Here is a 10,476-nt window from a genome sequence, read left to right as displayed (position 1 = left end):
TATGTGGTGGGGGATCCCCAGGCATGGAACAGACTCCAGGATGAAACCTGAGCTATTCTTTCCGAAATGCTGCTGGCCTTTAGCCACTCCATCTCCAGTGAGGAGCCTTAGAAAAAGAAGTGGAGAGTTTTCAAACAACAAACCATATGCGAATGTGGTATCCATCCCTCATGCAAACTAGTGGGGTCTGTGCGGACATGTGGCAAAGTCACGTGGATGGGACAAGGTAGCAACGTCCATGGTCTAACATGTGTTTTTGTAGCAGGAAAAAACTATCCACATTCTTCATATTCAGAATCAGTAAAATATTTCAGAGAAAGGCAATGAACTCCCACATGTTTCCTGACCTTACTTAAGGATTTCACACCAGTGTGTCTGACAGCTTTGGGAGCTGTTGTGTAAGCGGGGTTACCCAAAAATGATTGCCAGCATTCTGAGAATATTTCATGATCAAGGATTTGGCAAATTCAGTGTGGATGGCATTGCCCCTAACCCCTTCTTTTTTATGAGCCAGATTTCAGCTCTGACACAGACCTTGGATAATTATCTCTTTTGAAAATGTAGCCCTGCTTGGCAACCAAGCAATGCACGTCAATCCAAGGACCCATTTCCAGTCCTCCAATCAGCTCTCTCATTCCCACAGGCTGCCATCTCTCACTGATACCTTTGAGAAGAGTAAATCTGGGCTGATGACGGAACATTCTTTGCACACAAAGGAAAAGCTGCACAATCAACTACCTGTAAGGGCTCAGGAAGGCATCACAGGTTGAAAATTAGGCTGAAGAGTGAGTTTCAAGTAACAACCCCTTTTGGGAAAACCCCAGACCTAGCCAAGGTCCCTTGGCAAGAGCACATGGCAGAGAGCCTGAGGCTTGGGCGGCCTGAGTGACTGACTAATATTTGATTCTTTAAATAGACAAAGAATTCAAATCCAATCAGCAGATACATCTCCAGACAGATAGAGCAAGTTACATGTCTGGAATGGTTCAGAGCAGGATGGTTCCAGGCAGGTTTTAGGCAAGACACCTAAGAGATTGTGACTGAAATAGTTGCTGGCCATCACTATGGAATGTGTTTGGATTTTAGAGTAAAATGTAAGCGGACAGACTTTGGAATCTTGACTGTCACTAACTAGCTGGGTCACCCGGGGCAAGTTACTTAACTTGTGAACCACCTGAGGAGAAAAATAGGAACACTGTCATACGGTTATTATGAAGACTAAATGAAAATTGTCTGTCAAACATAGAGCCTCAGACATAGGAAAGGCTCCAGAAACGGGAGCTGGAATAAAGTGTCTCTTTAAAGCAGGGTAAATGAATTCAGGGTCTAGAGACAGAAAATTCATTGATTTACGCAGTGCAATGGAGATAGGCTTTTTATTTATTTATTTATTTATTTATTTATTTATTTATTTATTTATTTATTTATTTAGGTAGATTTGATGTTATGTACTTTTTTACCAGAATTAAAAAATTTTTAAAAGACACATTGACTAATTCCACAAGTTATGTACACAGATGTTCCTTAAAGACTAATGTATTGTATTTCATAATAGCCAAAGGCAAGGGGATTTTAGGGGTTGAATTTGAGATAGGCTTTTTAATAAATAGTACTGGGACAACTGAGTATTCAAATGAGGGAGAAAAAAAAATTTGTTCAGGGTTGATTATAACCCTAAATGTAAAAGACAAGATTATAAAGCTTTTAAAAGAATCTAAGATAATATCTTCCTGAGCTCAGGAGAGGGAATGTGGTGGTGACAAGGAAGGCCGCGGAGGGAACTCCTGGGCGCTGGCAAGCTTCAAGTCCTTGTCCTGGGAGATAGCTCTGTGGTTCTCCACTTTATCCTTTAAGCCAGAGGTGTTCAAACTTTTTTCAACGTTTTCACCAAGGGCCATACACGGTAAAATACACAAACAGCTGGGCCACTCACTCGAGGTGAAGTACGTATTGCCTCACCTGGTTTATTTAAGTAAACTGAATATATTTTTGGAATTTGCTGCGGGCCAATTAACAATGGATTGCGGACCGCAGTTGGCCCGCGGGCCGCAGTTTGGACACCCCTGCTTTAAGCTATTGATACATGTTTTCTGCATTCTTCTCTGTGTACTCATATGATCTCTTTGTTCTTTCACATTCCTAATGGAAAAAATAAATCAAGTATAATAAATATTTAGATATAGCAAAATACAAGGATTTTATTTTGTGGTATGAAGTGCCGTAGACCCTCTCATTGTGATTTTACGTTCTATAAGTTCAGGGTTCACCCTACGGCATAGAAGATGTATAAAGGAGCCTGCAAAGGTGTGATTTTCAGAGCAGGTTGTCGAATGACTTGCAGGGTGTACCAAGAGGCATACAGCCGTTTTTGTCTTAACATTTCATCTACTTCAGCCTATCTGCTTTTAGCATTGACTGCAAAACTCTAGCTCTAAGTCTTTGGAAACAAATACGGGCAGTGGCATGATTCATAACACATTAAACGCCAAAAAGGGTAGTACCTATACCTTTCCTTCTCAAGGCTGAGCTCAGTGTCGTACCACTCAAATCTGGAGATTCAACCAGGATGACTACTGGTATTGGAGAGAAAATGAAGACAAAGACACAGGGTGAGAGAACCCTAATGGGAAGTTTGTTAAGGAGTACGGTCTACTTTTCATTTGTAGATATTTATAGGATTTGCAAACTCCAAGTTACTATGCAGATTTATTCGTTATTGTTACTACTATTATTAAGTAGGCCTCAGACAAGTGTCATCCTCTAGGGGACATGTATCATCGGGACATGGCTTATCCCGAATGACCAAGCTAGGAGTGGTGGGCCTCAGCTAAGCTGATGTGGGCATGCCATGTGAGACTATCCTTCCAGAATATCAGTTATCTCCCAGGGAGGCACAAAAAGTCTATCTTAACTTTATTTAGACTATTTGTGATTAAAAAAAAAGAATTGTGCTATGACTAAACCAGGTCTACCTTCAAAGTATCCATCGACTTACTAAAGAACAATTGGTTATGTTTCAATAGCTGCAGCGGTAGCTTAGGAATCTGAAAGAAAAACAGACAATCCTGGTAAAAAGCAATTAGAGAAACTGACTCCATTGGAGCTCGACCACAATGCTGATTCTGAGAGGATCAAATAGAGCTACACAGCTATGGGCTTCCCCGGGGACCTCTCTTTTGCCCAGATCCTCAGCTAGGTCATGTGTGAAAATGAAAGACAAATGATGCATCATAAAGGCTTCCAATTCTACAATGTCACCATTTATACAGAAAAAGAGATAAAGCTATGCCAATGGACTTGTTTTTCTCTTTAGAAACGCCAAACTAATCTTCTTAAAACATCTTCTTGGATCAAGTCACTCTCCAACAATTCAAGGTTTTACTGTGGCTCTTCTTACCAAATGAAGGTGAAGTCATTCTCCTTCACTTTCAAAGTCTTGAAGAAAAGGGCCTTACTCTACCTCCGTCTTACTTATTTTTCATTATTCCCTGAGGGAAGGAACACAGGAAATTTTATTGAAAACTTCCTCCTATATTCAAAACACTGTTTGACATTTGCATACATGTTTTTTATTAATTACCCTCATTTTAAAGATGTATAAATTCACATGAAAGTTCAGAGAGCCTGAGAGACTTTGTGTAGAGTCACAGAGCCCGTAAGAAAAAGCCAGGATTATAGAAGGCAAGTTTGTTTGATTGCAAAGCTCAAGGTCCTTTAATTGTATCTCACATCCTACGCACCATACTTTTTTCTTTTAATATATAAGTAATGAATGAATACAGTTCATCATAAAATATTGAAGAAATATATTATTATGTAGGGAAACATGTGAAAGTCCCCACTCACCCACATCCAACACTCAAATGCTTCCCGCATGCAAACATTGCTCACGATTTGGTATACATCTTTCTAATTTTGTTTTAGCATAATTTATAAATATGTATGCACAAATACACCTGGGTTTGTTTTGTTTTTTTACATAAATGGAAAACTGAAAGTTCTCAAACTTATTTCTTTTACCTAATATCTTTTTATAATTATATTTCCCTAAAGCACATATGAATGTATCACAGTATTTATAACAGCTACATAATAGTACTTCATAGTTTAGCTATTTAATCTTTACTTAGCACCTGGGGGGGCATTGAAGATTTCCAAATAAGCATCTTTGCAAACATGTGTGAATTCTTTCGGATAGATAATCAGAGATAAAACACTAGCTAAAAGTACATACATTTTTATTATCGCCAGCAGTGTATACTAGTATTAGTTTATTCATAGCCTGGTTTCACTTCACTGATGAATAGTTAAGTTGATTATCTTCTTAACTTTATTCATTTGCTTTTTTTGTTCTGTGAATTGCTCATTGATGAGTTTGGCTCATTTGAGAGAGGGTCCAGTTCTTTGTCATTTTCTTACAGATTTGTAAATCCTCCCTTCATATTATGGACATTATTCTTTGTTATATGGATTCCAAATATCTTCTCTTAAGTTGTCTCGCTCTCTCTTTGCATTATTTATGATGTCCTTTGCCAAGTGAATTTAAATTTGTACTTGTAAATTTACAATGAGTTTAATTTTAATTTAAATAAGTTTAAATTTGTATGTGGTCAAGTTTATTAATCATTTTTCTTTACAGCATCTGGGTTTTGTTCTTGCTTAGGAAAAAATCCTCCTCCTCTCATTTTTACCACTACGTTTGGCCAGGAAACTGATATCCAAAATTCTTCATTTACCCCCTAACACTGTATTTCAAATGAGGATTCCAGAGTTTCTGTTTCTAGGAATGGAACACTACAACCTTTCTATGGAGAAGAACTAAAAAGCTAGAGGAAAAGGTAAAACAAACAAACAAACAAAAAACAGTCTTAAAAACACCAAATAGCTAACTAATGAGTGGAATAGAATATAACTTCCAAATAACAGAGGAGGGGAAATGAAGTGATGAAACATGAGTTATTATTCATTTTCCATGGAATTGATTTACTAACATATTATTTAGAAGTCTTACATCTTTGTTCAAAGGTGAGATTTGCTTACAACTTCCCTCTTCCATGACAGTGTTTTCTGCTTTGGGTAGTGTTATGCTAGCCTGAGCCCAAGTTAGGAAACTTTTCTCTTTTTCTTTCTTTGTAATAACCTGTGAAACAGAAACTATGTGCTCTTAAAAAGTTTGGCAGCTGGGTGGACTGTTAGCTCAGTTGGTTAGAGCGTGGTGCAGATAACACCAAGGTTGCTGGTTCGATCCCCGCATGGGCCACTGTGAGCTGTGTGCTCCAAAAAAAAAGTTTGGCAACTATAATCTATCAGTAACCGTTTCCTTCTATGGTATAGATCTTTGGGTATCTTTTCTGTTTTCCACTGGTTTATACACTTTTTTCTACTCGTCTTCAGCCAGCTTGGATACCACTTTTCTATATAATTTTCATTTCATATGGATTTTTCATATAGCTTCTCTTATAATTTAAAAATTTTATCCATAACTATAATTACATCTTCTTTCTCATATCTGCTTCATTATTCTAGGATCCAATGTGTCAGTGGACCATCTGATGCCAATCTGATTCTCAGTTCTTTGAGGTAACTCTAGCTTTAACCCTAAGAAAGTTTTAAGGTATCTTACTGTTGGTGTTTCACATTTCAACAAAATGTATAGAAGAGACTTCCACTCAGCCTGCTCAGCACCCAACCTGCTCACCATTTAATGTAAAGATCCTTTGCACCCTCTTAGGTTATCCCTGGCTCCCACCCCCATCTTGTCCTTTTTATTCTCTCTTTGGTGATGGATATGGGAACTTTTAATCTATCCTTCATAACAATTAAATTCTCTCTCATGCTTTCCAGATCCTTGCCATCTTGAAGTGTTTTCTGGGAACATTTTTACTCACGCTCTTTACCTATGGGCATTCATCTCTTGTTTTTCATGACCTCATTTTTTTTTTTTTTTTAATTTCCTTGTTTCTTAGGGTAATAAACATGTTTTTTGGATACAATACCTTCTCTTAAACTTCTGTAGATGTTAATTATACTTACTTTAAGGTATTCTTCTGTTTGTTCTGGTAACTCTTTTTCTTTATTTCATCTTCCATGTATCTTCATTTCTGTACTTAGTTTTCTTTAAATGCTTTGTGATTATTAGTATCATCTTTGTATTTGAGACCCTTGTTCACTTCTCTATGGAAGCTGCTTCTGTTTATTATAGCCTGTGTCTGGTGAGAAAGGAAAATGTGCTGGATGGTAGGGTGTGTTTCATTTTTGGTTCTAGGGCTGGGTCCATTTTTCTTCTCAGGGCTAAATAAGTTTCTACGTCAGTGGTCGGCAAATGTTTTTTGTAAAAGGGCAAATGGTAAACATTTCAGTTTTGTGGGCCACCTGGACTCTATCTGCACTATTCAACTCTATAGCACAAAAGCAACTATAAACACTATATAAGCCAGTGGGCATGACTGTGTTCCAATAAAACTTTATTAACAAAATAGGTGGCCACCCTACAAATTTGCCAGCCCCTGACTTAGACCATTACTTCAAAGATGGCAGTGATGGGGCTTCTATTATCCAGTCCTGTATATGATAGGTGTTGAGTAGGGCTGGCAGGGAACATTAGAGAAGCCCTGGCATGGTTATACATTGTTTGGGGCTGTGTAAGTCTACAATTTGACTCTACTCTTCCTTCCCCGTTCTGGGAGGTAGTTAATATTCTTTAATACATTTCTTTTCTGCTTAGCTAGACAGAGTGAATTCTGTTATTTGAAATTTAAAGTCTGATTTATATACCCTCTTCCTTACATTAGAGTAACTTCTCTAAATTTCTGTTCCATAAAGGTACTTGTTTTCTTGTACTAATATAAATTAATTCTATCATTAAAATTTTTTCTATCATCTTATGAAATGTACTCATTCTGTCACCTTGCTTTGCTATCACTCAGTCTGGGAGGAATTTTAAACAGTGAATGTTTACTATCTTCAGTGGTTGCCTAAGAATCCTGAAGCTTTGATTCTTGTAGAATGTAGTAATCAGGCTCCTTCCATGTGTGATACTTAACTCATTCATATGTCTATGGCATTGCTGGTATTATTCTCTTACCTTTAAAGTCCCATTTGTATACAAAGTGAGCTCAAGTGCCACCACCTCCATGAAGCCAACTCTGATTTCTATAGCCTTGATCAATATACCTATGCTCTGAGTTCTCAAAACAGATAATATTGTATTAATTAGTCCTGAATTAACTTACTTACTTAAGGTAGTTAATATAATAACAATATCTAATATTTATAAAGCCCTTCCTATGGCCTAGACACTATTCAAAGCACTTCAAAGTATTAATTCATTTAACTTTCATGACTCCCTGAGGCAGATGCTACTATTATTATCCTAGTCTTACAGATGAAATAGCCAAGGCATAGCACAGATTAGGAAAATTGTCCATGGTCTTACAGCCAGTCAATAGTCCAATCAGGAGATCCAAGATGGCGGCCAGCAGAAGGCTGCTGAAGAAGCTTGAAGAAATCCACAAATGTGGAATGAAAAACTTCTGTAACATCCAGGTTGATAAAGCTAATTTATTGACTTGGCAAGGGCTTATTGTTCCTGACAACCCTCCATAAGATAAGGGGGCCTTCTGAATCGAAATCAACTTTCCAGCAGAGTACCCATTCAAACCACCGAAGATCACATTTAAAACAAAGATCTATCACCCCAACATTGATGAAAAGGGGCAGGTTTGTCTGCCAGTAATTAGTGCTGAAAACTGGAAGCCAGCAACCAAAACCAACTAAGTAATCCAGCCCCTCACAGCACTGGTGAACAACCCCCTAGCCTAAGCACCCACTTCGTGCTGACCTAGCTGAAGAATACTCTAAGGACCGTAAAAAATTCTGTGAGAATGCTGAAGAGTTTACAAAGAAATATGGGGAAAAGCGACCTGTGGACTAAAATCTGCCACGATTGATTCCAGCGAGTGTGAGCAGACACCCAGAGTGGTGCAGACACCCCGCAAAGCAGGACTCTGTGGAAAACTGACACATGCCACCGCCTGGTGTTTGCTTGTGGCAGTTACTAACTTTCTACAGTTTTCTTAATCAAAAGTGGTCTAGGTGACCTATAAAAGGAATAAAAATATTTTAAAAAATGGTACCATCATGATTCAAATTCAGAGAGTCTGGCTCCAGAGCCTGGCTTTATTCTCTGCACTATACTTCCTGCTATGTGTTCATTTTGTTTCCCCTACTAAATTGTACCTCTTTCTGCTTTCCCTAGGAGCCTAGTGAGGGTGATGGATCAGAATGGATATAATCTGGTTCGTGCAGATTAATTATATCCCTATGTGATGGCCATGTGGTTACCATGACATGGTAGTAGTGATAGTTATTCTAATCCACCTGGCTCCTCCAAGTCAAAGCAAGAAAAATAGTCACTATCTTCCTGGGAAGTTATTAAGACATCTGAAACCTTATATGGCTATGCCTGTTGGGAATAGCCATATTGAGTTTGCTGGGAATAGCCATATTGAGTTTGCAGGCGTCTGATTACAGCAGTTATCAGAGGTAGCCTTTGGTCCCAGGTGAAAGACATACAAGTTCATCTTTGACAACTCTGTGTTTGAACCAATTAGTGGTCTTCGGTGCAGATCATAAGCATAAGGTCATAATACTCATTGAGTTACCCTGTTTCTACTCATTTTCAAAAGACCAAGACAATGAGTGACTTAAAGCCAGAGAACATAATACTCATTTTTACCTCTTTCAACTTGCCACTTTCCAGCGCAAAAATAACACATTGTAAGTATTCAACAAATATTGATAGAATTGAAAAGAATCTCACTTTACCTCAATGACCACAGAAAGATGGCTGGCAGATGGCTTGAAGAACTATCTAAAAGCCATGCATGTCAGGGTGACAGCTGCAAACTGGAGGGTTTTCCTTCCTGGGATTGATGGATCATCAATCCATCATCTTTAAACAAACAAATCCAGACAGAGGAACTTCTGTCAGGAAACATGATTGCTCCTATTTGCAGCATGTAAGGTTTTTTTTGATACCTTGTGAATCATAAATATTAGAGACAAAGGACCAGCTCTTCCCTGCCTCACTTAGGAAATGATTACATCCTTTGCTACCACATATTCCAAGATTGCATTTGTTGGGAAGCTGACGGGTGTGTGTGAGAGAGGGAGAAAAAGGTTGTGGAGTAACTGGGGGAGAGGAGTATCGTAGGGAAAGGTGGAAGGGTAAAGATTTCCTACAGATCTTTTCTTATCTCTTTCTAAATAGTCTTTTAAATTTCTAAATTTGCCTCTAATTTGTAAACATTTTACTTTTATTCCACCATGATGATTCCCCTTGAATTGGTTTCTATCTTGGAGGCTAAATCTTGCATTTTCTTAGTACATGCTCATATTTATACCTCTTTCTAGACTGTTCTGTCACCATTGATTCCTCATTGCTTTCCCTGGGGGTTTAGAAGGGAAAGGACGTTGTAATAGAGACAGAGATCCAACAGCATGGAGTCAACATTAACATGTCTGGTTTTGGGAGGAAGGAAGACTCATGATACTCAGCCATCAAAGCCAAGTGCAGACCTCAAGAAGAGGATTCTTCCAGGCTGCAAAATTAGAAACCTCGAGGGCATGATGCTGAGCATGAGCTTCCAATCAATACAATTTTCTATTTATCTCCCACACCAAAGAAAAAAAAATCCACCTCTTTGTCCAGTCTAAAGGGAGGCCTTGAGAAGAAGCACAAGCGTCCTCATAGAGGCCCAGATGTGCACACACATCAGTAAGCCCAGCTTCCCTGGAATCCATAGGGGTGAAATGTTTGCATTGTTTTCAAGATGGAAAATTGCTATTAGTCTTGAACTCTGAGGGCAAGGAGAAACAGGAAGCTGTTGGGAACATAAAATAACACGCTGAACTTTGAAATTAAAACAGGAAAATTCACTGCCTGACTTGCCCTTTAAACGCTGCTTTCATAGTCCCTTGAAGAAAACAAAAGGAATCTGTGAAAGATTCACTAAATCATGTATTTTTGCTCAGCGTGTTTACTGCAACTTGGAAGTCTGACTTCATAGACACTGACTCAAGTATGAAGTCTGGTTTAAAAAAGAAATTTCAAATACAATTTCTTGCTTTTCTTTCTTTTCCATGTTCCTCATGTTCTTTTTCATTCCAAGATCTGTAGCAATGTTTGCTAACATCTCATAAATGTTCCCACAACTAAGAAATGTTACATTAACTCTTGTCATGTCTGTAAGTCAAAGGGTTTCTCAAACCGTTTCCATTAGCACAGGGTGGTGGAAAGAACACTGGGAGTCTAAGACCTTGGATCCATTTAAGCTCACCAGGGACTAATTATGAATAAGTCAAGTAATCCTTCTGTTCTATAGCTTCATTAAAAAAAAAGTGGGGGCAGGGAGTGGACTTCACAGAAAAGATAAAGTCTTTTTCAAATGATCTGATTAAGCTTGTTTATACTTA

The 10,476-nt window shown here is 38.3% G+C and overlaps 1 pseudogene; it reads left to right on the top strand.

Moving 5' to 3' along the window:
- The first annotated feature begins 6,976 nt into the window (after positions 1-6,976).
- On the top strand, positions 6,977-8,278 carry LOC109445480 (ubiquitin-conjugating enzyme E2 L3 pseudogene; annotated as a pseudogene).
- The last annotated feature ends 2,198 nt before the right edge of the window (positions 8,279-10,476 follow it).

This window comes from Rhinolophus sinicus, chromosome 3 (assembly GCF_057876585.1).
Source record: "Rhinolophus sinicus isolate RSI-liver-muscle chromosome 3, RSI-T2T, whole genome shotgun sequence".
Lineage (NCBI taxonomy): Eukaryota > Metazoa > Chordata > Mammalia > Chiroptera > Rhinolophidae > Rhinolophus > Rhinolophus sinicus.
Note: the sequence above shows the minus strand (reverse complement) of the source record. Positions and strands in the feature narration are given on the sequence as shown.